General features: G+C 56.9%; 1 pseudogene; it reads left to right on the top strand.

Annotated features, from left to right (window-relative positions):
- The first annotated feature begins 272 nt into the window (after window positions 1–272).
- LOC136996282 (adenylate cyclase type 10-like) lies at window positions 273–24,219 on the top strand (annotated as a pseudogene).
- The last annotated feature ends 569 nt before the right edge of the window (window positions 24,220–24,788 follow it).

Here is a 24,788-nt window from a genome sequence, read left to right as displayed (position 1 = left end):
CTTTTTCTTCCCCTCTCTGATGCGCCTGTCTGCCATGGTCCTGGTGCAGCCCTGTCCATCTCCTTCTGGCCTCCCCCAGGAGGCCTGTGGGTGGAGGTTTGCTCTGTCGCCCACCTTCTGGAAAACACCCACTTGTTTGACGACAAGAGAACCCAGGACATGCCCGGCTGTGTGCTGCAGCTGCCAGGGAAGCGATGGCATGCAGAGGCTGTCGCTGTTAGCTGACCCTGTAGCCTGATGACAGCATAGAGGTAACGGATGACGTGCAGCTGATGTCACTGCCAGCCGATTGTGACCCGCCCCTTGGTGGCAGAGGGCCAGCCGCCCCTCCCAAGGCCCAGGCTTATTGCGCAGCCCTGCGTGGTGCCGTGCTATCCTGTCCTGCTCCCTGCTGGGCACGGTCGTCTTGTCCCGAGGTACCCCGTGTACCCCAAGGGTGCTGACGATGTCTTGTGCCTGGGAGAGAAGGTCCAAGCACTGCTCAGGACTGGGGGAAGTAGCTGCTTACGTCCCCGATCTCGTTTTGTCTGAGGACTTGAGGCACGAAACCGGTTGCGTTCAGAATTTTCACGGAGTACTGCTCTTTGCAGATGTGTCAGGTGGGTCAAAGGCTTGTGAAGGGTGAGCGTTGAGAAGAAGTGAGAGACACGAGGCATTGGGACTCCTCGGGCCTTTTGGAGCCCTGGTGCCACCTCTGGTGGCGAATGGATCAGAGGAGTTCTCTTTGCTGCTGACGTCTTCCGCTTTGGCGGAAGTAGAGCTCGGAGGTAGCTGACGTCCCAAGGAGCAAGGGGCTCCAGAAGATGAGAGGACTGGAAGAGGCCAGGAGTCGGCTAGCTGAGCTCGGCGGAGGCACCCAGTGCCAGGCAGTCCTCCATGGGCTGCAAGAGAGCGTGGGCCAGGGGCACCTGCTCCAGGCTGTGCGGTGTGGGGGAACACACACTGCCAGGAGCAGCGGCCAGTGCGAGAGTGTTGGTTTCTCTTGGGCGGTCAAGGCTTGTTGTAACCGGCCAGGTCAGGGCGAGATGTGATGTGCAGGATCTCTGAGGTGGGAGCGTGAAGCTGGCTGCCAGGTCCTCGGGCCATGTAGGCACTTCCTGATTTCTGTGTGCCTGTGTGTCCCTGTTCTAGGTTTCACTGCTCTGACAGAGAAGTTTAGCCAGAGCATCAGCATAGAGCGGGGTGCAGATGAGCTAACGCAAACCCTCAATGACTACATGGGTGACATTCTGGAGGGTAAGTGCCGTTCTGCAGGACTGTCTGCGATGGGGCCATGAGCCTGCTCTTTGGGAGAGGAGAGAGGTGTGCTGGGCAGCCTGCTGCTGCCTCCTTGTGCAGGCTGGGCGTTTCTGTGGGCCCTGAGGACCACCGAGAGCAGCTGGACTCTTGCGATGGAGGAAGCTTTTGCTGGTGTTGGGGCCCAGGGGAGTGGGGGGGCATGCAGCCAGTATCAGTGTGCAAGTGACGTGGGGACGCTGGTGCTGACAAATGAGCGTGTTACCTTCCCTAGCTCCCTTTTGCAGGGCCCGGTACTGCAGGCACCAGTGCTGTGGTCCCTGTGACCAAAGTAGAGAGGCTGCAGCTGTGCTTTCCTGAATTGTGCCCCACAATGCACTGCTGCCCTTGTGCTCCTCTGGCAGCAGAGTGCCTTCTTCTGCGGCTTCCTTGAAGAAGGCATAGAGGCAACTCTTCTCTTTCTTTTGCCTGCAGAGCTGCTGGGCTTTGGAGGAGACATCCTGAAGTTTGCAGGTATATCTTTCTAAACGAACCTTAGCTTTGTCTGCTGCCACTGAAGAGGCATGCTAGGGAAGAGGACAGAGTGAGCGGCAAGCTGGCAAAGCCCAGAGGGGTGGCTCTGTTGGCACGCAGGTGCTCAGGGGGAGCTGCCATCGTGGGCCCCAAGCTGGAAGCTGCAGCGGGATGGCGCTGATGTGCAGGTGTTGGGGGGGGGGGTACCCTGGGAGCTCAGGTTTGAGGCAGCATGTGAGGAACGAGGGGTCAAGAGAGCCCTTGCATCTCTGTGCTGAGTGGGAGTGGCTGTGGGGATGCCAGTGTTGCTGCAGACCCGCTGCGCGCCCTGGTCCTCTGCCAGCGTGTCTGCTGTTGTAGCTGGCCTGGAAGAGGGGAAGGCGTCCCTGTGTGCAGGGTGCTGTAGTTGAGGAGGATGCCTTCCCCCAAGTGCACGTCCCTCAGCACGCCTGCTGGTTTCTGCTATCTGTGCAGGTGGGTGCAGGTGAGGGAGTGTCAGGTCTCACCAGAGCCTTCCCCCGTTGCCTTGGTTTCCGCAGGGGATGCTGTGCTGGTGCTGTGGAGAGCGAGAGAAACGCAGCTGAGAGACACCATCAGCCTGGTGTTGCAGTGTTGCTGGCAAATCCAGGAGAAGTACAGCATCCGTGACACAGCCGTGGGTCTGAAGCTCCGAATGAAGCTAGGTACGGGGAGTACTGGGTTAGCTGCGCCGTGCGAGGCTCCATGGCCCTGTGCAGGGCTGCAGGGTGCTTTGCCCCCTGAGGCAGAGTTGTGATCCCTCCTGGGGCCAGTGGAAGCCTTTTGCCTGGAAGGCTCTTGTGCATTCTCAGGCAGCCGGTTACAAGCTGCCTGCATGCACCCTGAGCAGATGGCCAGCAAAGCTGCTGGTGTGCTGGGCCTCTGGGGTAGGCAAGCGCAAGAGGTGCCCTGGCCCGTGAAGACTTTGTCAGTGTCAGCTTCATTTGCCTCTTTCTAGACGCCCATTTCAGGCCCTCTGCCAGGAGGCCCCCGCTTAGGACCCCCTCCCTGTCGATACTCAAGCTTGACTCCATAAAGAGGGATGGGCACCTCCAGCTGAAGCAGTTGAGAGAAGGAGCCTGTCTTCAGGGCTGAGCTTCAAACTGAGCCTGTGAAGAGTTGAGCGGTGGGAGGCTGCGGAGGTAAAAGTGCTCTCTGCCTCAGCTGTGCTTGTCTCTCCCCAGGGATCTCTGCAGGGCACATGTCCCTGCTGACTGTTGGAGACAGAAAGGAGCAGCGCTTCCTGATCCTTGGCAAGGCCGTGGGTGAAGTCTGGCAGGCCCAAAACCTTGCAAATGCAAGTGAAATTATCCTGTCAGCCAGCTGCTGGGAGCTCTGCAACCAGAACCAGGTCAAGAGCAAGAGAGCGAAAGGCCAAGGAGCTGTGAAGGTGGGTGAGATGGCCTCTCGAGTGGTTTTGAGGAGCTGGAGGTGGCGGTGAGGGAGGAAGGTGTGAGAAGGCTGAGGAGACGGCCGTGGAGGGAGTTGTAGCTGTAAAAGGAGGTGGGCAGCTCTAGCTGTTGCCTTTCCAGCTGAGGCTTAGCTCTGGACTGTGCTTGCTGGGTTTGAGGTGGGGTCAGGAGGGACTGGCAGGATTTGGCCCTACTGGTAATGTCCTCTGTGGGTCATGGAGTTGTTCTGGAGACGGGGGAGATGCTTGGCCGATGGCTGCGCAGCTCGTGTGCTGCCGATGCCAGTGTTTGTCCCGGCGCAAATCCAGCAAGGTGGCCTTGACACACGAAGATCTTCTCCCCTTCTCTGGGAAGTGACAGCGGAGGGTAGGAGGGGGCCTTGGGACTCTTGGGGAGGCCGATGGCAGTGCTTTTGCTGCGTGTGCCTTCAGGTTACAGGCATGCAACGGCTGTCTGTGTCGGAACATGAAGACCTTTTGTCCAAGTTCACGCGAGCCCGGCTGAACTGCTGTTCTCCTGAAATGCCAGGTGAGTGCCAACTTTGCCTTGTTCTGTGCCTGCCCAGAAAGATGGGCACTGGCTTGCTGAGGGGCCAGTGAGGAACGGCCTCTGCCCTCTCCCCCTTGCAGTTAGGTTTTGTGCCTTGGGCCCTGCTGTGCTCCAGCGGAGGCACTGGCTGCTTCCTGCTGCTGCTTCCAGGGGACTGCTGTGGCTGAGCACCTGCAGGAAGAACACACGGGCAAAGGGCGAAGAATTTTTCTCCCTGAGTTGCAGTGCCAGCCCCTGCTTTGCAAGGCCCCCGTAGCCAGGCTCGTAGCGCCATCCTGCCAGTGACCGCCTGTATTTTTCTTGCGTAGGCATCCTGAGACCTGCTGTTACCTTGGCCCCTCATCGTACTCTGGGGAAAGTGCTGAGGAAGTACATCCCAGCAAGTGTTCTGCGCAAGGTATGGCCACAGGTGCTGGGAGGTGCCTTTTGGGGAGAGGGGAGAAGGAGATGTGCATTGCAGAGAGGGAGTTCTCAAGAAAGCAGACAAGGCAAAGAAAATGCCCCCTTCCTTAGGTGAGAACCTGGGGAAACGGGTCCACTGTGCTACACATGCCAGGAAGCTGCCCGCTGTGTGCTCCTGCAGAGAGAGACGCGGGCGGCGGGAGGTGGATTGCCCTCTGCATTTCCTACTGATGTTGTTGTGGCCATGACCCTGTGATAAGAGAGAGATTCCTCTGGAGTCGCGACAGCATTGCTGAGGGTGGCCCCTTGTGTGCATACCTGCAGCAAGGTGTGGTGTTGTCAGCAGACGTTTCTCTGCCTAGTGCTTTCTTGTCCGGTTCTGTGTCTGTCTTGCGAAGGCTGATGCCTGCTTTGCACTGCGGGGAGGCTTTCTTCGTTCCTCTGATAGCGCCTGCTACTGGCCCTCTGTGTGCTCTGCCTTGGTATCTGCTGCAGGCAGTAAGCACCCAGGGAGAGCTGGCCGGTGAAGGTGCCCTGCTCTTGTCTTCCAGATTGACGACGGAGAGCCCCTGGCGTGCTTATCCGAGCTGCGGCCGGTCACCTGCCTCTTTGTGAGGCTGCAGTTTGCTGCCAAGGTCAACCTAGCCCAAATCTGCAAGGCTATCCAGGACAGCAGCGTGCTGATTTCGGAGATCCTCCGTCCTCACAAGGGTGAAATCAACAAAATCTCCATGTTCGATAAGGTGAGCGTGGGGGAGCAGTGCCCCCGCGCCCAAGCGTGGGTGGCAGAGCGGAGGGAAGCGGCTCTGTCTCTAGAGCAGTGGGGAAAGGAGAAGCAGCTCTGCCTCGCTGCTGGGATTGGTACCTCTGGCCTGGGGTTGCCCTGAGGCTCTGCTGGTCTGGGCGGAGGCTGGAGCCTCAGGGCAGGAAGGGTTTGCTGCAGGCGTTGTGGCAAGGTGTGCTGCCTCTGTCCTGGGCAGGGCTGCACGTTGCTGTGTGTGTTTGGCCTCCCTGGAGGAAAGCTGCCCTGCGAGAGCGTTCACGCCTTGGAAAGCGCGATTCAGATCTCCACCGCCTGCTCCACAAGGCCGAGGAAAATTGAGTGAGTGGGGAGGCATGCCGCCCGGGACGGTACGGGGTGAGGTGGGCGGTGGTTTCTCGGGGAGACGTGCCCTGCAGCTTGGCCTCCACCGTCGCTGGGGGGAAGGAGGCCGTGCCCTGAGAGGTGGCAGATGGCCCTGGGGTGCGCCCCCCATAGCCAGGGGAGTTCCTGCAGCCACCACAGGCCACTCACGGCCCTGGAAGGAGCCACCACGAGGGCAGCGGCCTCCTGCGGGCCAGGGGCAGGCGCTTGCAGGTGCCCGGCGTGTGGAGCGGGACCAGGCCACGGCACCTGGCCCGAAGTTGCTGTCGCTGCAGGCGGGGTGCAGAGAGAGCCGCCTCCCCCCCGCTGAGGAGACGTGCTGGGGCCTGCTTGTGTCGGGAGGGGATTTGGGCACGTGGCAGCTCTTGGGCCTTAGGGGAAGGGTGCCAAACCGCCGGGCTGCTCTCCGCAGCCCCTTCAAGCTGGGGCTGTCCGGCTCCTGAGCTCTGCCAGTCCCCGAGGCCTGCGCTGCTGGGGCGGCTGGCGGTGCGCGGGGAGATGGGGAAGGGGTGGAGGTGGGCAGGCAGCACTGCGCACGGGCGCTGCTGAGTCCCTGCCGCTCTGCCTGCGCGTCAGGGCGGTGTCCGTGGGGGTCACCAGCGGGACGGCGTTCTGCGGAGTCGTTGGCCACCGCGTCAGGCACGAATACACAGGTACGAGGTGTTTGTCTTGGAGCGGGTGCCTGGGCTGGGTCTGTGGAAGGACAAGGCAGAGTGCCGGGGAAGAAGCTGTGGGCCGTGTGCGCTGGGCTGGGACGAGGGCCTGGCCTGCGGCCCGTCAGGAACGACAGAGGCTGAGCGGGTCCCACTGTGGGGCGGGGGAATGGGCTCCAAGCCTTGGCGTTCCTCTCGGTCGTGCTCAGCCGGGTTTGGCTCTTGCCTGTGCTGGCGGTGATGCAGCCGTCAGCCTGGCAGGGTGGTGCGGGTTGGTCTCCTGGGTCCGTCAATGCGTGCTCTCTCTCTGCGGCAGTCATGGGCCAGAAGGTGAACCTGGCAGCGCGGCTGATGGAGCACTACCCTGGGCTGGTGTCCTGCGATGCAGCGACCTACGCGGCCTCCAGGCTGCCCCAGTCTTACTTCAAGGAGCTGCCGAAGGCCAAGATGAAGGGGGTCGGCGATCCTGGCACTGTCTATCAGTACCTGGGGATGTCGGAGAAGCTGTGAGTGTCCTCTCTGAGCAGGCTGGCTGGGGGCGTGGTGGCACACAGGGTCCAGCCTTGGTCAGCAAAGAGGAGTTGTGCGGAAAGAGACCGAGCTGCCGCCCTGCCCACACCTCCCACCTCTGTGGCTGAGAAGATGGAAAGCCATAGTGTGGCTGTGCTTTTTGCCTGTTCCCCTTGGGGCCTGTTGCTGTTGGGAGAGTGGGAGCGATGCAGTAGGGGTGGAGAAGGCTCGTAGGTGTCTCTAGGCACAGAGTGGCCTGTCAGTCCCTGTCCAGATGGCTTCCAACTGTACTTTCTGCTCTGTGCTTGCTTGGTTGCGTGCAAGACTAATGCAGTGGTATTTCTGAGCCACCGAGGGGGTTTTCTCTCGGCTGCTTCTAAGCAGGAAGCTCTTGGAAAGCTTTTGGTCAGTGCTGTTCCCCTGGGAAAGCGTGGCTGGCTGGGACTCACTTCCTGGTGGAACTTGAGCTGTTCCTCTGGGACAGGCTTTGAGGTTCTCTTTGGATGACGTTTTGAACATTAGCATTGGCCGTCTCTTTGAAACTACAGAAAAGCTTGAGCCCAAGATGCCAGGCGCTTGGTGTCTTGGCCAACTAAGTGACCCTTGTGCTCCTGTTGCACGTCCTGGCTTGAACCGAGAGCTCTTTATTCCTCGTCTTTACCTGGATAGCATCTGTTGCCCTTCTATAAATTGCTTCCTGTGAGCAAACCGCAGGGAAGCAGTTTGCAGGACCAGAGGCTTGTTTTGCTTGTCACGTGTGGTAAAGCAGTCTGCTCGCCAACGGTCCTCCCTGGGTTCTTTCTCCTGTCTTTGCTTTCTTTGGTTTTGGCCTCTGGTGCTTGCGTGTTGATACAGTGTGCTGTCGCAGTGTGGCCGTTGGGCTTGTTTGTGCCGAAAGTTTTGCTGGTGCTTGTTTGGTGTTTTCCCCCTCTCATGGGTGAGCATGAACTTTGGCAGTGGGAGCGTGGGCAGGATACCATGGCGCTCAAAAGAAGAGCGGTAGCTGAGAGTGCATCCTCAGCTCCACGCATGGCTCTCCATCCTCAGCTTCTGCCTGCTTCATTGACTTTTGTTTTTCTCTTCCTCTGCTAGCATATTTGGCCTGGATCTTATGGAGGAGAGGTCTGCATATGGCCCCTTGTTCGGTAGGTGAATGCCTTGCTCTTCTGAACACCAGTTTCTTGCCCTTGGTAGCTGTTCGAAGCAGTCTGGGAATGGAGAAGGTTTTGCGAGGAATGGTGTTGCCTGCAGTGGCCATAAGGGTTTGGTGCATCCCTTGGCTCGTAGCTGGTTCATAGGTTTGGGGTTGGGCCAGAGCTGGAGGTGGGAAGCAGGGTGAGGCGCCTAGTGCTTCCTGCTGTGCTCCACAGCTAGCATGGCGGGAGCTTTCAAGCATGCAGTTGCTCCCAGGCTCGGGGCTAAACTGATGCACATAGCTAGGATGAGGAAGGAGCTTTCCTTCTGTCTGTCTGCCTGCCAGAGCTTTTTTGGCAGTGGCTTCTCTCCCTTGTAGTCCCGAGCATTCATTTCTTGGCAGCACCTGGGCATCTTCCTGTGAGGAGTGCCTGCTGCTGTGGAAATGCCAGCGCACACAGGATGCCTGTAACTGCTGCTGCTGTTGTCAGCTGTTTGGGGGCTGAAGATGTTGCCTTAGCTGCAGGGAGGTGGGAAGTGTTCTGTAGCTCTTGGTGCACGGAGGAGATGTTCTGCATCTCTTTGGGCCCTAGGGGCCTGCAGTGACTCAGATTGTCCCTTCCGACCTTGCCCTGGGTGACTGTGGGGAGTTGTGGGAGGATGCCTGAGGAGATCCCTTGCCTGTGGGCAGGGAGGCAGGGAGGGAAAGGGGGCATGGGAGTTGTGGCGTGAGTGAGGCAGGGAGGTGGGCCTGTCAGTGCTCTAAGGCAGGCCTGGCTGCAAAAGTGTAGCTGTTTGGGTGGGAAGGAGCCCTGGGTGCAGGCAGGCTCGCAGGGGCGATGGAGAGAAGGTGCTGTGGCAGCAAGAGGGAAGGACGCCCACGGCTGTTTGCTTTTGAGCTCGCTCCAGCAGCTTGCTTTCTTGTCTGCCTTCACAGGTCGGGAGAAGGAGATTGCCCTCTTTGAAAGTGCCTTGGAAGCCTACGTGGCTCGTCAAGAAAGGCACATCCTAGCATTTGAGGGCATGCTAGGCTCTGGAAAGAGCCATTTACTCACGGAGCTTGCCTCTTTAGGCCAGGCTGCTGGCCACAGGTGAGTGTTTTGGAGAGCTACCTGTGGGACACTTCCCCTGCCCATCCACTGATGTTCCCGGCATCCTCGAGCCCCTCTGCTAGTGCGCCTGGCCCTTGGCCTGCAGCGTCCCAGAAAAGCCTCCGGGAGCCCCTGGTTAGGAGCAGCTGCGTGCTCTCCCACTCCCTCTTGAGGGAGCTAGAGGTGGCTTGTGCAGTCAGTGCTGTTCCTCTTGCATCCTTGGGCCGGGCCCGAAGGGAAGGAAAGAGCCCAAGCTGCGTGGGCAGAGAAGAAAGCTGGGGGGCAGGGGCTGCCTGAGAAACGCTGCTTGCCCTCGGGCTTTCATCCCGAAGGCCCACTGGGGCAGCAAAGCCTTCCCTCCCGTGGTGTAGGAGGCAGATTGTGAAGCTGTGGAGTGGAAACACAAAGGCCCAACTTGCTCGGTCCTTGCTGCTTCAGCTGGCAAGTTGCTGTGCAAGGGGGGGAGTGCTGAGAGCTGTGGAGACGCAGGGTCTGGTGGTGGCTCTGCCAGGGGCTTGGCAGGAATTGCCCCTCTGTGCCCTTTCCTTGTAAGAAGAGGGAAAAGCTTGGCCCTCTGTGAAGCGCTCTGAGGTGTGTGGATGAAGAGTGCGTCTGGGGCTGTATGTCCAGAGTTCCCTTGCAGTCAGCCCTGGATGATGTGTCTCTTCTCTCCTAGTTTTGACTTGGAAGTCTGCAGCTCTTTGCATGCCTTTCTGAGTCTCAGTCCCTTTTGCTTTTGCATGGCAGGGTAGTAGCCGTGGAACTGACGGAGCTAAACCTGAAGCAGGTCCACTCTGCTGTCCGTATGGTGCTGGCCATGGCCCTGGGCCTCCAGGCCTGTAAATCCTGCAGTGCCAGACAGCTTGTCCTGCAGGCAAAGCTCCGAGGGCTGATGCAAGAGAGCAGCTACTGCCTCCTCAATGAACTCTTCCTCGTTAAGGTGAGAGGCGAGACCCTCTCTGGCCCTGGCAAAGGGCTGCTTGTGAGCTTTTGTCATTTGGAGGCTCTGATGGGGAGTCGCTCCGCTCGCTGGTGGCAAGAGCAGGGGGATATAGCACAGGCTTCTGTTCCTGGGTGCAGCGGGGGGGCTCCCTGTTGGGGGTGAGCTCAGGTGCCAGGCTGGTGCACGTAGTTCCTGATGTCTTGCTCAGCACCCTGGAAGGGGCTTTGAAGAGTAGCTTGGAGGTGGGGCTGATGACCTTGTGTTGAGCTGACTGCTGCGTGAGTGGTCTGCTCCCTCCTGAGATTCCCATCGTGAGAGAACAAGCTCTTCACTCCTCCCACCCCCAGGAGCTCTGCTAGAGACCCTCAGGCCTCAGAGGGCCTCTGTTCTAGGCACCAGGTGATGTCTGCCCTGTGTCTCCTTGCAACTGTGATGGGGAGAGGGATGATGCTGAGGCCAGGAGAGGCATTTTGCTGGGTTGGTGTTATGTGCTGGGTAGGTGTGCTGAAAGCCCCTGAAAGGCTGTTTCTCTGACTGTGCTTTTCTGGGCAGTTTCCCCTCTCGAAGGCGGTTTCCCAGATGAGTGGCACTCAAAGGCAACTGGAGCTGGAGGCGGTTTTGAAGAAAGTGCTGCAGAAGGTGAACTATTCTCTCCATCGTGGGTCAGAAAAGGAAAACAGCCCTGCAGGTGGAGGGTTCTGGAGGCGAGTGGTGGGAGCTGGCGGGAGGACCATGTACTTGAGTCATTGTCCTTCAGAGCCTAAGCACCCCTGCCCATACCCCCTGATAACTTTCCTCCCATAAAGTTGGTGGGCACATGCTTGGGAGAAGCAACGCTGTCTTTCTGTACCACCTTCCGTGAGAGACCTTGAAGTCTCAGAGAAATTGCAAGTCATTAAGATTCTGAATGCCTAAGTAGCTGGGGAGAGGAAAGGGACTTCACAGTGTTCTCTCTCGAGAGAGAGAGAGAGAGAGGCCAAAGTTGCTCCTGTGGAAGCTACTTGAGAACCCATCAGAATGCACCCAGAGCAAGCTGTTTGTTTCAGGCTGTTGAAGAAGAAGTCATCATATTTGTCATCGACAATGCCCACTGCATCGACTCTCTCTCCTGGAGTCTTCTGTGGAGTGTGCTCAGGGACGTCTCGATCTTTATGGTGATGGGCTTCGCTGCCGGTCACTGTAGAAGACAGAGGCTTTGCAAAGCTGCAGCAGACATCCCGAAGTTGCAGAAAACAACCTCTGTTCATCTGGGAGGGCTGAAGGCTTCCGCTGTGGTGCAGAAAGCCTGCCAGGCCCTTGGAGTTGCCAGCATACCCCAGGATCTAGAGACGTAAGTCGCAGGCAGGGCCTCTGAGCTCTTCCTGAGCGCTTGAACCTGTGCAGGGAGCAGAAGAGAATGAACCCCTAGAAAAGGCAGTGCAGGGCTTCTGGAAGGGCCAGTGCCTCTAGCCAGTGTCAGATGCTCACAGTTGTGAGCTGTGAGTGGGCAGCTGCCCAGGCACAGAGCATAGGAGGTGTCAGGCCGCCTGTGTTGCACTGGAAGGCAGGAAGGAAGTGGTCCTGCACCCTGGCATGGCTGAGGTGTGGCAAAGGCGTTTGTCTGTGTGGCGGGGCTGTGGGGGTGATTCGTTGGGGCCTAGGTTCTCCCTGGTGCCGGAGAGGATCTAGGCTGCTGGGGACAGGAAAGACGAGGCTTACTGCTCTGTGCCTTGGGCTCTGTCCACGATGGTTTTCCTGTGGATTCCAGCAAAGGCTGTAGCTTCTGGGTGGCTCAGGTGCCAAAGCCAGTGGGAGTTGTGGCCCTTTCACAAGTGAGGTGGAGCTGTGGTGAAGACGTTGCTTCCTGCGTTACGCCCGAGTGGCTCAGCACCCATCTGGAACGTGTGCACGTGCCTTACTTTGCCTGTGTCAGTGAGTGCTGGATCTGCTCCTTTGCAGGTTCCTGATGCAAAGAAGCTATGGCATCCCCTATTACTGTGAGGAACTGCTGTGCTACCTTAACCGCCACGACTTGCTCTTGTTCCACCCACTGGGGAAGGAAGAGAAACGAGAGGACAAGTGGGAGAGCCTCTTCAGTAAGCACCTTTGTGGCTGCCTGCCTAGCGGCTGTGGTGCATTTTCCACAGCACATTCTTGCCTGGGGGTTCCCCTGTGACCTAGGAACAGTCAGCTCTAGCAGCCATACAAAGCTTGGTGTGGATGGGGTGTGGGTCTGTACATGCCTTGCTGCTGGGACAGCCAAAGGAGAAGCTGGGGAGTTTTGGTGTCTTTGAGAGGCCAAGCAATGGTGCCGTGGCAGCCAGTTTCAAAGGAGGAGAAGAGATGCTGCCTGGCACTAAGCTAAGCACTGCTCTTGTTTTGAACCTGTATGAAGCGGGGTGCTTATTCTGGCCCAGTACTGTGAGTCCCGTGGCTGCAGTGTTCCTTGTGCACAGCCACACGGCTGGACTGATTCTATCAATGCCCCTCGGTGCCAGCTGCTGTAAGACCTGCTGGGGGATGAATGCTAAAGGGTTGAGGCTGGAGGGAGCTAAAGGATGTTGGGTGGGGAGGGATTTAGAGGAACGGAAAGAGGGCCAGAAGAGTTGAGTGGGTTAGTGAAAAAACCTAAGGGCAGGGAAAGGAAAATGGATCCCTGGAGTCAGCAATGTCTGGTCCGCCGCTGAAAGGAGAGCTCCTGCTGGGCCCATGATCTTCACGATATGGGTAGATGTCATCGGCGCACTTTACGTTCCTGCCCACACCCTAAGTGTTTGTTGGTCAGAAAAACTGTCTTCATCAGCAGGTGGGCCGAGGACTCGGGCTTTTCTGAGCCCCTGCTGTGCTTCTCCTCTGCCTTGTAGGCCAAAGCGTAGTTTGAAGCATGCGTCAGGAGGCAGGGAAGAGCAATTTCTGTCCCTGAGTGCAGTTGCTTAGGAAGTGCAATGTCTGGGGTCAGGGCAGGCAAAGGCAGAGCAGCATGACCGCAAGCTGGCTTTGGGGATCCTCTGGTTAAAGAGAGTGAGAGATTAAACACAAGAGCCCTGTTAGGCACAAGCAGGGCACATTTCTTTTGCCTGTAGCATGCCCCATGCGGGGGGGTTTTCATGGGGGCCTCTAAAGTGCTGCTGTCTGACCTGTGGAAAATCCCTTCCTTCTCACTTTCAGTCCCACTCCAAATTCTTGGGCTGCACTGGAGAACTCTGCTCTCAGGCAGACGCATGTGTGTTGTTTATTAGGCATTGGAATGTGCATGTATTTACCTTGGCAAAAGGCAAAAAAGGTCACTTGCAAAGAAGTCTGTCACCAAACCCACCCGGAGGCAAGGGACAGGCCTTGGAAACTTGAATGCCAAAGTGTGAATCCCCACAAAGGTGCTACTAAGTGAAGAAGGCAGTGGTAACACCACCTGGAGATGAATGCCAACCAGCTTGCCATGGCTCTGGCAGCAGCCCTGAGTGACCTGCCCTTTTGGATGAGCACTGGCAATGTGCCTGGCTCTGGGACAGTAGCAACACTGCTGCTTTCCGTCCTGAGGCGTTCCTTCCCCAGCTAGAAAGTCTGGAAGTTTTGATTTGGGAGTGTTTGGGAAGACTGCCTGGCAACAGGAAATGTTGGGGAAGGGCTCTGGAAGCAAAGGTATGCAAGGGCAGTGTTTTGCTCTTCTTAGCGACCGTGTTGGGGGCAGGCCGAGTGCATCTGCCCACCTAACGCAGGCCTTGTCCTAGCTAAGGTGGCTTTGGTAATGTTTGCAAGCAGGAAGTCATGACATGAATTGTCTCCCTTTGCTAATGGCTTTCTCCTGCTCCCTTGCTCCACTCAGCTTCTGTAATGGAGGCTTCAACCACTGCAGCAACGTGGAGCTCCAGCACGGGGAAGGACCGCAGGGTGTGCACCATCAGACCGGACGTGACCCTGCAGAACACCATGCTTCCCCCCACATTAAAAGGTGAGGGGCCGAGCCCCGCTGTGGCAGCTGGCGGCTGTGCTGGGTCCCTTTCCCGGGACATGAGCTGGAAACTCTGGGCATCCATGTGCTGCAGAGGTAGCCCTCTGCACTCTGGGACTCTGCTGGGAAGGTTGCTCTGGTCCCATTAGATTTTCCATGGAGAAACATGCCTGTGGCTGTGCGAAGTGTTTTTCCCCTCCTGGGTGTGGCCCACCTGGGAGCGTGTTGTCTGCTCTCGGTGAAGAATAGGAGAAAAGAAGTTCTTGGGGCCACACTGTAATGTTTCGCTCTTCTCCGCGAGAGCAAATGCATTGCTGGGGAGTATTTGACTTGGCTCTGACTGAGCTTTGAACTAGGCTTCTCACCTTACTGTTCTGTTTGTAAGTTTTCCAGCTCATGCTGCTCTCAAGACACTGAACGGCAACCAAAGCCATCTTGTGAATCTCTCTTTGCCTGTTGTTTTCTGGGCTGGCCCAGAAATCCCCCTTTCTAGGGGGTGCTGGATGGGAAGCTGTGAATGAGCATGGCTGCCCTCTAGCTGAGCCCTGGCAGAATGCAGGTGGCAGAAAGCTCCTAGTTTCCAAAGTGTTCTTGTTGCAAGAGCTGCTTTGTCAAAGAAGGGGAAAGTCCTGTGTGACCAAGTGAAGGCAAGGGTTGTGGGGAGCTCTGAGTCGGCCTCAGTGGTGGGGGAAGGGCTCTCTGTCTGTGTGCCCTGCGGGCATAAATACACCCTAGAGCTGGCAAGCCGCATCCCGGGATGTATGCATGTGTTGGATGCTGCCCTGCTCATCCGTGGTGGGGGAGCATTCGTTTGAGCATCTCTGCTTTCCGACGACCTTGTTTCCTGTGATTCGAGTAGGAGCAGAGCCGTCTTGAAGACATGTGCCCTGGGTTGTGATTGCCCAAGGGGCTGAGTCCCTAGGAAAGATGGGGAAAATCTACCATGTCGGGTGTTGCAGCTAATGCAGCCTGTGCAGCCTGAGCCTGGGGAGTGGGCAAGAGAGAGAGCTGTGGCTTGTTTTGGACAGGGATTGCGCTGGCTGAGCTGGACAGCATGAAGCCCTCGGAGCAGATGGTTCTGAAGTGTGCAGCCATCCTAGGGCCGCTGTTTAGCACCGAGCTGCTGTTCCACATGCTTCCCGGGTGGAGCAGGTCCAAGATGAACAAGGTGCTGAGTGACCTGGTGCGATGCAACATCCTGAAGTGGCTGAATGCTGAAAAGGTGGCAGAAGAGAGCAGTGTTCCCACCAAGGGGTCAGGCACCTCTCTGGAGGAGGAGAATGGTAAGTGGTGGTAGCAGGAGCCTGGGAGCCCTGTAGGTTCCTGCTGCTGCCCCCAGCTATGTCCTTGGTGGGGCTCCCCAGAGCACGCTGCACTGCCCCAGTGGAAGCGTGTAATGCTCAGGGCACCGTGGGTGTTAGGGATGGGTTGTTAAAAGCTCTGACAAGTCCATTTCAGATTAGCCTGTGCCACTAGCTTTGTGCTGGAGGGCAATATTGCAGTGAGCTGCTCTGAGTCCCTCTGCTCTCCTGCCTGCAAACGCAGCTCATAGCACATGCAGGGAAAGGGGTATGAAAGCCCTGACATGCTTGCGCAGCCTCCCGCAGTGTGCCGATGCGGGATTTTGTGCAGTGGATTTTTATTGCCCCCTAGCCCAGGGGGGAGCATAGGAGGCTGGGAGTGCCTTGCAGAGCGGGCAGAAAGAGCTGGCTGTGTCTTGCTTCTGCTGCTGGCAGCATGCCCAGCTCCCACCTGGAGCGCAGCTGCACACACTGTCTGTTGGCAGGGAGAGCAGGCTAGCAGCCTGTTGCGCTGGCCATGCTAGTCTGAGGAAGGCAAGCTGGGCCCTTTCGCTGTATGGCCGCGAGGTTCTGAATGCAGGAGCGCTGGTTTCCTGCCAAGGATGCACGCCAAGGCCTGTCTTTCATTGTGCAGCTGTGGCGTCCCTGAGTTCTGGCCCCAGCTCTGGCTGATGGGAAGCCCCGTTGCCTTTCAGATGCCCAGAAGTCATCCATGGACGAGACCAAGAAGATGGCGAGGCTGCAGTCTGGTGTGCTGGCCTTCTGCGCCCCGCTGCTGCAGGAGGCTGCCTACGAGTTGTGGCCGAAGGGACAGGGGGTGGCCATGCACCGCAAGTGTGTGGCCTTCCTGGAGAGGCACGTGCACAAGTGCCAGTGCTGTGGCGGAGGGGACTTTGTTGCCTTCCACCGCTTTGCCATCGGCAGCACCCAGGAGGCAGAGAGCTGTGAGGACCATGGCAGCGACTGCTACTGGCGCAGCTGGGAGGCCTCGCAGGCAGCAAGCGAGGAGATGAAGACGGATGAGCTCCCCACCACTACGGGTATGCCCTGTGCCGTGCTCTGGAGCCTGGGCCCTGCCCACTGTTGTTGCACACATAATTGCAGTGCTCCTCTATCTCAAGGCCTGCCTGCAGAGCCATTTCACACAAGCTTGGGGATGCTTTCAGTGCAGGGCAGCTGCATTTGTAGGACTAGTTCAGTTCTCCACTGAGCACAGGTGTGCAACAAGAGACATGATGTGGCCACAGCGTAGAGCCTCTCTGCCCTTGAGTGTCCTGCTGCGTTTCCCCAGAATTACAGGAGAGCAGCCCATCTCCTTGCAGAGACCAGAGCCTCGGGGTGCACCCACGGCTCAGCAGGCTGAGGTGTATTTGCTAGTGCGTCTAGTACCCTTGGCCGAGCTGGGCTAAGTCTGGAGAAATAGCAGCCGCACAGTGAAGGCAGATCTCAGGGGAAGGGGCCGGGAAGGGAGGTGCCGTCAGTGCCTTTGGCTCTCCTCTCCTTCTCTTAGTGCTCCAGAATGGCAAGAAGCAGCTCTTTGTGCATATGCAGGGAGGGGGTGTTTAACCCCGTGCTTTCTTTGCAGATGCTGCAAATGGTGGGCAGAAGAAGAGTTTCTTGGAGGAGACTTTTCGGTGAGGAGACAGGGTTTTGAAGATTATTTTTGAAGGCAGTGGGCTGAGGGTGTGCAGAGGGGACAAGTGGAGTCGCACCAGCTTGGGCTGCTGGTTGTGACTCTGGCTTAGGAAAGAGCAGGCCCCCAGCTGTGGGAGCTGGCTTGAGATGGCCATGGAGGTGAGCATCTTTGAGGAAGCCTGTGGGATCCCAGTGATGCTAGTCACTAGAGTGGAGCAGCCCTGGCTTTCTAGCTGTTCGAGAGCAATGTTGCAAGCTGTGCAGGGGCAAAGCAGCCCTTGGGAGCAGGGTGGCTTGTAGAAGGTGACCGAAATGCCAGCTGGTCTCTCTGGCTGCCTAAAAGAGCAGTGTTCCTCCAGAGCAGGGTCAGCAAAGGCCCCAACAGGATCTGTGCTCATGCCTCCTTGTTACAGCTGTAGCCAAACAAATAGCTTGCCAGTGCTGAAAAGGGGAGCTGCTGCTCCTCATGCCAGTTCTGCCCTGCCTGAGCACACTGTCGCTGTGCTCTGGGGCCCCGGGGCTCCTCCCCCGAGTGCCCAGTATATTGGTCGACATCACTGCACTGGCAGGGAACGAATCTTGCCAAAAAGTGCCGTGTCAGTGAGTTGTCCTGGCTTTGCTTGCCGTTAGGGGAGAGCCAAAGGTCTTGAGCAAGGAGAGAAGGCAAGAGTGGAAGGGAGGAAGGAGCACAGCGGGAAGACAGGGCAAGGATGGGGGGTCCCTGCCCACTCAGGAGTCGATGGTGTCAATTGTAACCTGGAATGCCCCAGGGAAACTCTGGGTGCAGGTCACCGTTGTGTGGGGCAGAAAGAATGAGTGACCGAGCTCACTCAGCATGCCTGGGAAGGCTGTGAAACCCATGGCCCCCGCGTGATGCCTGTATGCACGTGGCCTCATGCTGTGCTAGAACGTGTCATTAGTGTAGGCTGAAAGAGCAGTGTTGGTGACGCTAGCGTGTTCTTTGGTGTCTTCTTTCTCCGTGATCTTGTCTCTGACTAGAGCGGCAGAGCGGTTTTTGGCTAAGACCAAAGGGATCTGTAAGGTGCCCAGCAAGACCCCGTGGACCCACGGTGTCGTGTGTTCCTGCAACTGCAAGGCCATCGTGGAGCTGGTGCTTGTGCCCTTGGCTCACCATCACATGGCAATGGGCAACGATGCCAGAGCCTTTTATTATCTGCTGGAGGGTGCGGCTGCCTACTTGCACGTCTGCAACAACTACCTGGTGAGTTGCCCTGCTCGCCAGAGCCCCTTTGCCCATGGCGTCCTCTCAAGTGCCTTGCCCTGAGCAAGCCCATTTCCCCACTGCAATAGGGCATGCCTGGGGGCATGCCTTTGTGGGGACTCGGGTATGAATTGCTGGGGTCAGGCGCAGAGTTTGCCTCCTGTTTGCCTCTCCTGTGGCAAGAGAGACAGGGCAGTGAAGCAGGCCCTTTGCGCAAGGTGCACCTCCAAAGAGGTGGTAGGAGGGAGTGCTTGTGCCCGTGGTGTGAGAGGCAGCGTGACTGTGCTCGGGTGGGCATCGCCGGGCCAGATGCAGGCCCTCCTCAGAGAGATGCTGGAGGCAAGCGGGAAGGATGGGGCTGGAGGCAGGCTTGGCAGCGATGCTCAGCTACTCTGTGTGTTTGTTCAAAGGCCTTCCTGACCCTGAACAAAGCAGAAGCGCTGAGGAACTCGGTGGCTAAGAAAGGAAATGTGCTTGCGTGCTTTGAAGAAGCCACCTTCCTGAGCCTCCAAGGGGAGGTAAGGTGACAGGGAGGTTTTTGTGGGCTCTGCTGGTGGGTGGAGTTGGATGCCTTCCTGGGGGTTGGGGGAGGCTATCCCTGGCATTTCTAGCCACGACTGCTCTCAGCAGCCTTTCCTGGGCCCACTTCGCCCTCCGGCCAAAAGCAGTTGAGGTTCTGGCCTTGATTCCGCCAGAGACTTGCAATTGGGTGTCTGCTGAATCGGAGCCCTTTGGGACCCTTCCCAGCATCCTTGCTCTCAGCGTTCCCAAGAGGGCGGGAGGCTCAGGATTCTCTGCTGTGCCTGGGGCTGCTTGACTGACTTGGGATGACCTTTCATGCCAGACGGGACTGCCTTAAAAGCCCTTTTGCTGTGCAGGTCTGCTACAATATGGGACAAATGGAGCTGGCGAAGAAAAAGATCAGGAAGGCATTGAGGCTGCTGAAGAGGAAATTCCCCAAGACCTCCACTGGCGCCTTCTTGCAGTTTGTGCTGGAAAAGTCCGAGCATGCCTCTCACAAGAAGAACAAAGACTCCTCCCTTCATCAGGAGGCAGGGTGAGAAGCAGAAGGGAAAGCGAAGGGAAGGAAGAGCCATTTCATAGCTGGTCGTGGGCATCTAGGCCCCAACCAGCCAAGGCTTATGCCCAGGCTTTGCCTGATGCATCGGTCTTAGCAAGACGGAGGCACAAAGTAGCGAGGTTTGGGTAGAATGGGGAACGACGGAGCCTGACACTCCCGTGTGTACAAGCATTAGAGCGAGGCATGCATTTGCGTAAAAAGCAGGCTTGTATTGTGAGGGCTGCAGCTGCATTTGGTGGTGCTGCTGAGAGCATTTGGTTTGCTTAAAGGCAGTGCAGATGCTTGAGCTTGGGACCAGTGCTCTGAGTGACCCGTTTCTGATGAGACGCTGGCAGGAAGGTCACGCGAGCAAGTTTGTCCGATTTTTACCCTGCGCTGCAAGTCTCCCAGAGCAGGGCTGTATGTCAGCACATGTTATGTGGACTGTGCTGGTGAACGTGTTTCCAAAGGCTCTTCTATGCATAAGTGTGGAGGCTGTGGGGTGTGCAGGGGGAAAGCAGCTGAGGGAGCTGGAGGCTAATGGATGGAGGAGCTGGGGGTTGTGATGGGGAGCTCCTGGGGCGTTGGCATGGGGGCTGGTGTGAGTGGGAGCAGAGAGATGTTAGCAGGGAGTAGAGGCTGGAGAGGGGAAGGGAGTGCGCTGGCGGGAGCAGGAGGTGGGCCTGGCGGGGTAAGTGGAGGCGAGATGTGGGAACGAGGAAGCTCAGAGGCTGTAGCCAGGTGCAAGCCTCCCGTGCAATGACCCTTTTCCTCCCAGGGCCCAGCTTTGCTTGGCCTGCCTGGGCTGTAGTGCCAAGACACCCTCTTTAGCAGTCCTGTTTCCTCAGTGGTACTGCTTGGTTCTCCCGCTTGCATCGCTGCAGCCCTCCTGCGAGGAGGCGCAGCTGCCTCCTCCGTCCCCCTGCTTCCGCCATCCCGTTGGACTTTGCACTGTGCAGCTAGTGGCTGTGGCCCAGCAGTTTCCCTTGTATGGCAGGAGGGAGAGGCTCCCCTGGCTGTTCCGGCAAAGCCACTGCCTGTCCTTACTGTGGCAGCTCTTCAGCCTGGAAAGCACTTGCAGCAGCCGGAGGCTGTCCCGCCTGGCAGGGCTCATGAAGGTGAACACGGCCGAGGAGTCCGAGGATGCGAGTCACGTGAGTGCCTTCTCTCTGCAGCAGCAGCAGACCCCTTTCTGACATAGCTCCTTTCCCCTGGCCTGGCAAGAGTACCACCAGGCCTGCCCCCAGCAAGAAGAGCCCAAAGATGACAGAGATGCACGTGTGCCTGCACTTTTCTGCATGAACTTCCAGAAGACGTGGGTTGCTGTTCCTTTTGGTTGTTCCTCTCCTTGGATTTGTTTCATAATTGTAAGCGTGGAGCTGGTTCTGGTTTTAAGCCAGCACCACTTTCTGTAGTCTGTCGTTTCCTTGTGGCTCTTGAGAATGCTTGTGTGCAACGCACGGGGGCCCCTGCCTAGACACGGCTGCAGTTAGCAGTGGCAGTAGCAAGAGCCATTTGTCGCATGGGTGAGAGCCCTGGGAGTACAAGAGAAGAGAGAAGCTGGCAGTTGGGTTTATGGCCTGTCCCCTCTAGGCCAGAGAATCACCCTGGAGAGATTCAGTCCTGTGCATTGTCCTGTTTGGACCCTTCTAGGTCCTCTTCTCCTACCTGGAATATGCGCTGTGCTGCCAGAACCTGGGCTGCCGGGAAGAGTGGCTGCAATACGGGCGGACGGCCATGCAGCTTAGCGCTGACGTGCAGCTCTTTGGAGGAGGGGTATTAAACACTGCCAGCTTCGCCCAGGCCCTGTCCCATCTGACCCTCAGCCTGGGAAATCTGCCCCTGTCTATCGACGTAGGTAGGTACTGCCCCCGCTGCCTGCGAGAAGGAGTCTCTGCAGAGAGAGCCTGTGCGAGCCTGCTTGTTTTCTTCCCAGGCTATTGCGCCGAGAGGCTCTGCATGCAGCTGCAGAAGCCCGACCTGGACTACGTGGTTCTCAGGACGCTCTTCACAGCGCTCTTTCTCCAGATGAGGTAATCATGGTGCCGGAGAGACTGCTGGTTGCCCAGTGTCAGGGGGCTGACCTTTGGGTGCAGAAAAGTCTGATGGAGAAACTTGGATGGAGTTGTGAGAAAGAGCAAAGAAGGGAAAGCGAGGCAGAGAGGGATGCTGGGAAGGGGAGCAGAAGTGTCTGGAGGTGCTGACTGGGCTCCCACCCCATGGAGACGCTCCATGGAGGCTCATCGTGTTCCTCCCCAGGTACCCTGAATGTGAGGCAGTGCTGCGCAGGCTAGAGAAGCAGGTGTCTGGAGAGCACAGGATCGTTGGGCAGGCGTGCTTCTTCTCCTGCTGCTTAGACCTCTTGCTTGATGCTGGTGAGTCCTCAGTGATCAGGTCCCGGAGAGCCAGGAGGCTTGCAAAGACGCCCACCTGTTTCCTGGTCAGGCAAGACTGCCATACTGGACTTGTCGGCCAGAACTGGTGGCTTTGTCCAAGATTTAAACAGGCAGAGCCCCCCCAGGGCAGGCATAAAGGAACCGGCAATACAAGACTTGTGGAGTATCTTCTACCCTTTGGAAACACGGAAACAATTGTGCTGGCCAAAGTGGTTTTTCTCCTGATATAACAATGACCCCAGAGCCCCCAGCAATCCTTTTACTTCCTCGACAGAGTCCTTGGCCTTTTGGCTGTGTGCATGTGTGTTTGTCTCTTGATTTTTTTTCCCCTCCTTTTTTTTTTTCTTTTTCCATTTTCTACATGTGAGCAAAGAGTAATTTCACAAAGCTTTTAATTATCCCCTTTCCTTGCTGTGTTTTGAGATTGCCCTTTCTGAAACCTCTTCTCCGACTCACTCTGCTCTGGCTTCCCAGGAAGCAGGCCTAGCAGTGCTGGGATGTGCCTGAGCAGAAGGCACCTAAGAGCCTGTGCTCTGGGGTCCCTGTCATTGCTGATCAATGGCAGCATGCCTTTGTGCAGTGGTAGAAAGCTGCAGCTTTTGCAGTGGAAAATGCTCTCAGGGGAGTTGTGAGTTCTCTTTTTTCCTTCCTGATGTTCTCTGCCCTTGCCTTCAAGGGCATTTCTGTGGAGCTTGAAGAGCCCTGAGGAGCTAGGGTAGAAGTTGAGCCCTTGCATCCTTCCTGTGTGGTTTGCTTGCCCTCTGAGTGGTTTGCCTGCCAAGAACTTCCCTGGCTGTGCTTGAGCCTTCTGCTGCTACGAATGCCTGAGGCAAGTTGAAGCCGGGGAGGGAGGTGCTGCTTCTCTGAGACCCATTTGTATTGCAGGGTGGCAGTACAAGTCATTTGAAGAGTGCAGGAGCTTCGTCGAGCAGAATGAAGCCAACTGCATTCTCAAGTCACGGAGCAGCATCCTGCTTGGACTGTATTCATGCCTGGCTCTTTGGTAAGTTAGAGACTTGCTTTGAGCACGGAGAGGCTCAGGCAGTGATTGTGGCAGGGAAGGTGGGAGCTCTGGCCTTGTCACATCCCCCCATCGCATGTCCACCAAGGCGGCCATCTCTGGGGCACTGTGGTGAAAGGGGCCGGGGGAGCCGTGCACTGTGAGCAAGGTGGCAAGGAGCCCCGGGATGTGCTTCTGTGGAGCCCTGCCAGGGAAGGGTGACTGGCGGCATTTGGCCACAGCTTTCCTTTTCCCCTTTTCTGCTCTGAGTGATGCTAACCAAGAGGAGCTACAACACACTGCAGTTCACCCCCCCCATGTCCCCAACACGGCCCCAACATGCCCCCAGTAACTTCCTTTTCCTATAAGATGCATTGCCTCTGAAAGCCAGCTTGGGGCTGGAGGCTATAGCCTAGGAGACCTTTTGATTACTTCATCTCTACAAAATGTGTGTGTGTGTGTGTGTTTCTCTGGACAATGTAGGTTTGCAAGGCTTGGGCAGTGGGACAACTTCCAGAAGCCCTTTGAAAAGGCCAAGAGGCTGCTGAAGAGAACTGGTGCCTCCCTTGTGGCCAGCCAAGCGTGCAGCCGGCTCCTGGAGTGTCACAGCCTGGTGCTGAAGAAGGACATTGAGCACGGATCGGCGAGGGCCCGTGAGAGCCGCACCAGGGCTCTAAGGGTGAGGGATGAGGAGGAAGGGGAGGCGCATGTTGCAAGGGGACTCTAGGGAAAGCCGTGTTGCTAGCAGCAGTGGGTTGACCTGTGCGGGTCGCAGCAGCCATGACAGCATGGAGTCAGGGCAGTGCCAGAGGGTAGTGGGTTAGAGAGCAACATGGCAAAAGACTCCTCTCGCAAAGGTGTCAGCAAGAGATGGAAAAGAAGGCAGTCAGGTGAAGGCGTTCTTCCTGGGCATGTGAGAATTCCCTTGTGGGAATGGTCGGCAAGAGAGGAGAAGAGACTTGCAGAGCCATGAGCTAGTGAGCTCTGCTGAAATGCCTGCTCCATATGAGGTCCTAGGGCTCAGGAGAGATTTGTGCGGCATCTCAGCCTTGCTAGCTGTGCACTCCTTGTCTCTTTAGGGCTGGTTTTTCTCTTTGGGGAATTGGTGGCCTTCTCAGTGCCAAGCCGTCGCTGAGCTCTGTGACTTCTCCCAACGTGCTTCTCTGTTGTTTTCTGGGCAGCTTGCGGAAGAGGTTTTCTCTCGGTGCTCTACAAGCCCCGTCTTCTACCCCAGAGTTTACCACCTGCAAGCTTACATTTTCCTCATGCTGGGGAATGAAGAGCAGAGCCTGTTGTGCCTCAAGCAGGGCCTCCAAGCCTGTGAAGACTATGGCAACCTCCTGGAGAAGACTTGGCTGGAGATGAGCACTGTAAGTACTTCATCTGTGCCTTTGAGGTGCTTCCTGGGCAGAGGAGCATGCTGTAGCAGAAGGTGGGCCAGACTGTGCTCCAGCAGGTACACGCAGGGAAAGCCCCCAGAGAGCTTCAGGGGCATGTGCTGAAAGTCCCTGGTGAGCTGGTAGGGGCTAGTAGCCCTGCTCAACAGGAGGGCAGAGACAGCTGCGATGTATCTCCCCCAGGTGGGGCTGGACTGACACCTGAGGAAGCAAGATGCCTCCTTCCCAGCATCTCTGCTTGGCTGAGGAGTGGTGAAGTTGAATCTTTCCCTGTTCCTTAAGGCAGCTCTGGGAGGCCAGGATCAACGTGTGCTGAGTCTGAATTTGCCTTCCCTCTCCTTCTCCTCACTGATAGACTTTGGCAGCCCGGCAAATTGGTTGATGGATGGAACAAACTCCTGAGAGAGGCCTTGGTTGCCTTCCCAGACAGAAATGACAGCTCTGGGGATCGCCTGCTCTTCTCAGCTCTCACTGTGGCTTTTTTTCTTTTTTTCCCCTTAGGAGTCGTGGTTCACTGGAAAAGGCCCCATGGGAGATTTGTGGCTGAAGACAGCTCCACATTTTCCCCAGCTGAATCAAGCAAAGCCAGAGGTCTATAGCTCCAGGTACCTGCTGAAGCTGCCAGCACTGCAAAGGGAAGATCCTTTCCCAGGAATTAAATACTGTCATCATTAGTCCAAACGTTTCTTCCTTTCCTTCTTCCTTTACTATATGCTGCATCAGGCCTCGTTCTCTCCTTTCCCACAACAATGTTTGCACAACAGAAGATGGACTGAACCAATACGTACACAATTAGTAAGGTCAATACCTGAAACAAAATAGTCTTCGCTGGTGTTTTAAGCAGATTTCCCAACCCTCCTGTCCATGGTGGGGCAAAGGCAACTCTAAGCCACATTTTGAAGAGTTAGTTACACTAACCCGTTCTTGGGCAAGATTTCAATCCAGGGTAGCGTCCCAAGTACTCCAAAGGAAAACTGGAAATGGCTGTATTGAAAACAGTCGGAGCATTTTGAAGTTCTTAGCAGTCAGGCTTCCATCAAGTGAGGAATATGATAAATAAGGCACAAAGCACTCCAGAGAAGGTAATGCTCTGGGGGATTAGTAAATTCTCATAGTTTTAGAGTTGTTGCCATGGGTTAATAGTATTCCTTCTTCCTGGGGAGAGGTAAAGCATCGGGCCATTTCAGGCCAGTCTCTGTGCAAATCTTCACCAATTTGGTTCTCCTGCTGGAGTTTTACCTTTC

The sequence above is a fragment of the Apteryx mantelli genome, unplaced genomic scaffold (genome assembly GCF_036417845.1).
Source record: "Apteryx mantelli isolate bAptMan1 unplaced genomic scaffold, bAptMan1.hap1 HAP1_SCAFFOLD_33, whole genome shotgun sequence".
Taxonomy (NCBI): Eukaryota; Metazoa; Chordata; class Aves; order Apterygiformes; family Apterygidae; genus Apteryx; species Apteryx mantelli.
The sequence above is the reverse complement of the archived record's forward strand: the minus strand, read 5'-3'. Positions and strand labels throughout refer to the sequence as shown.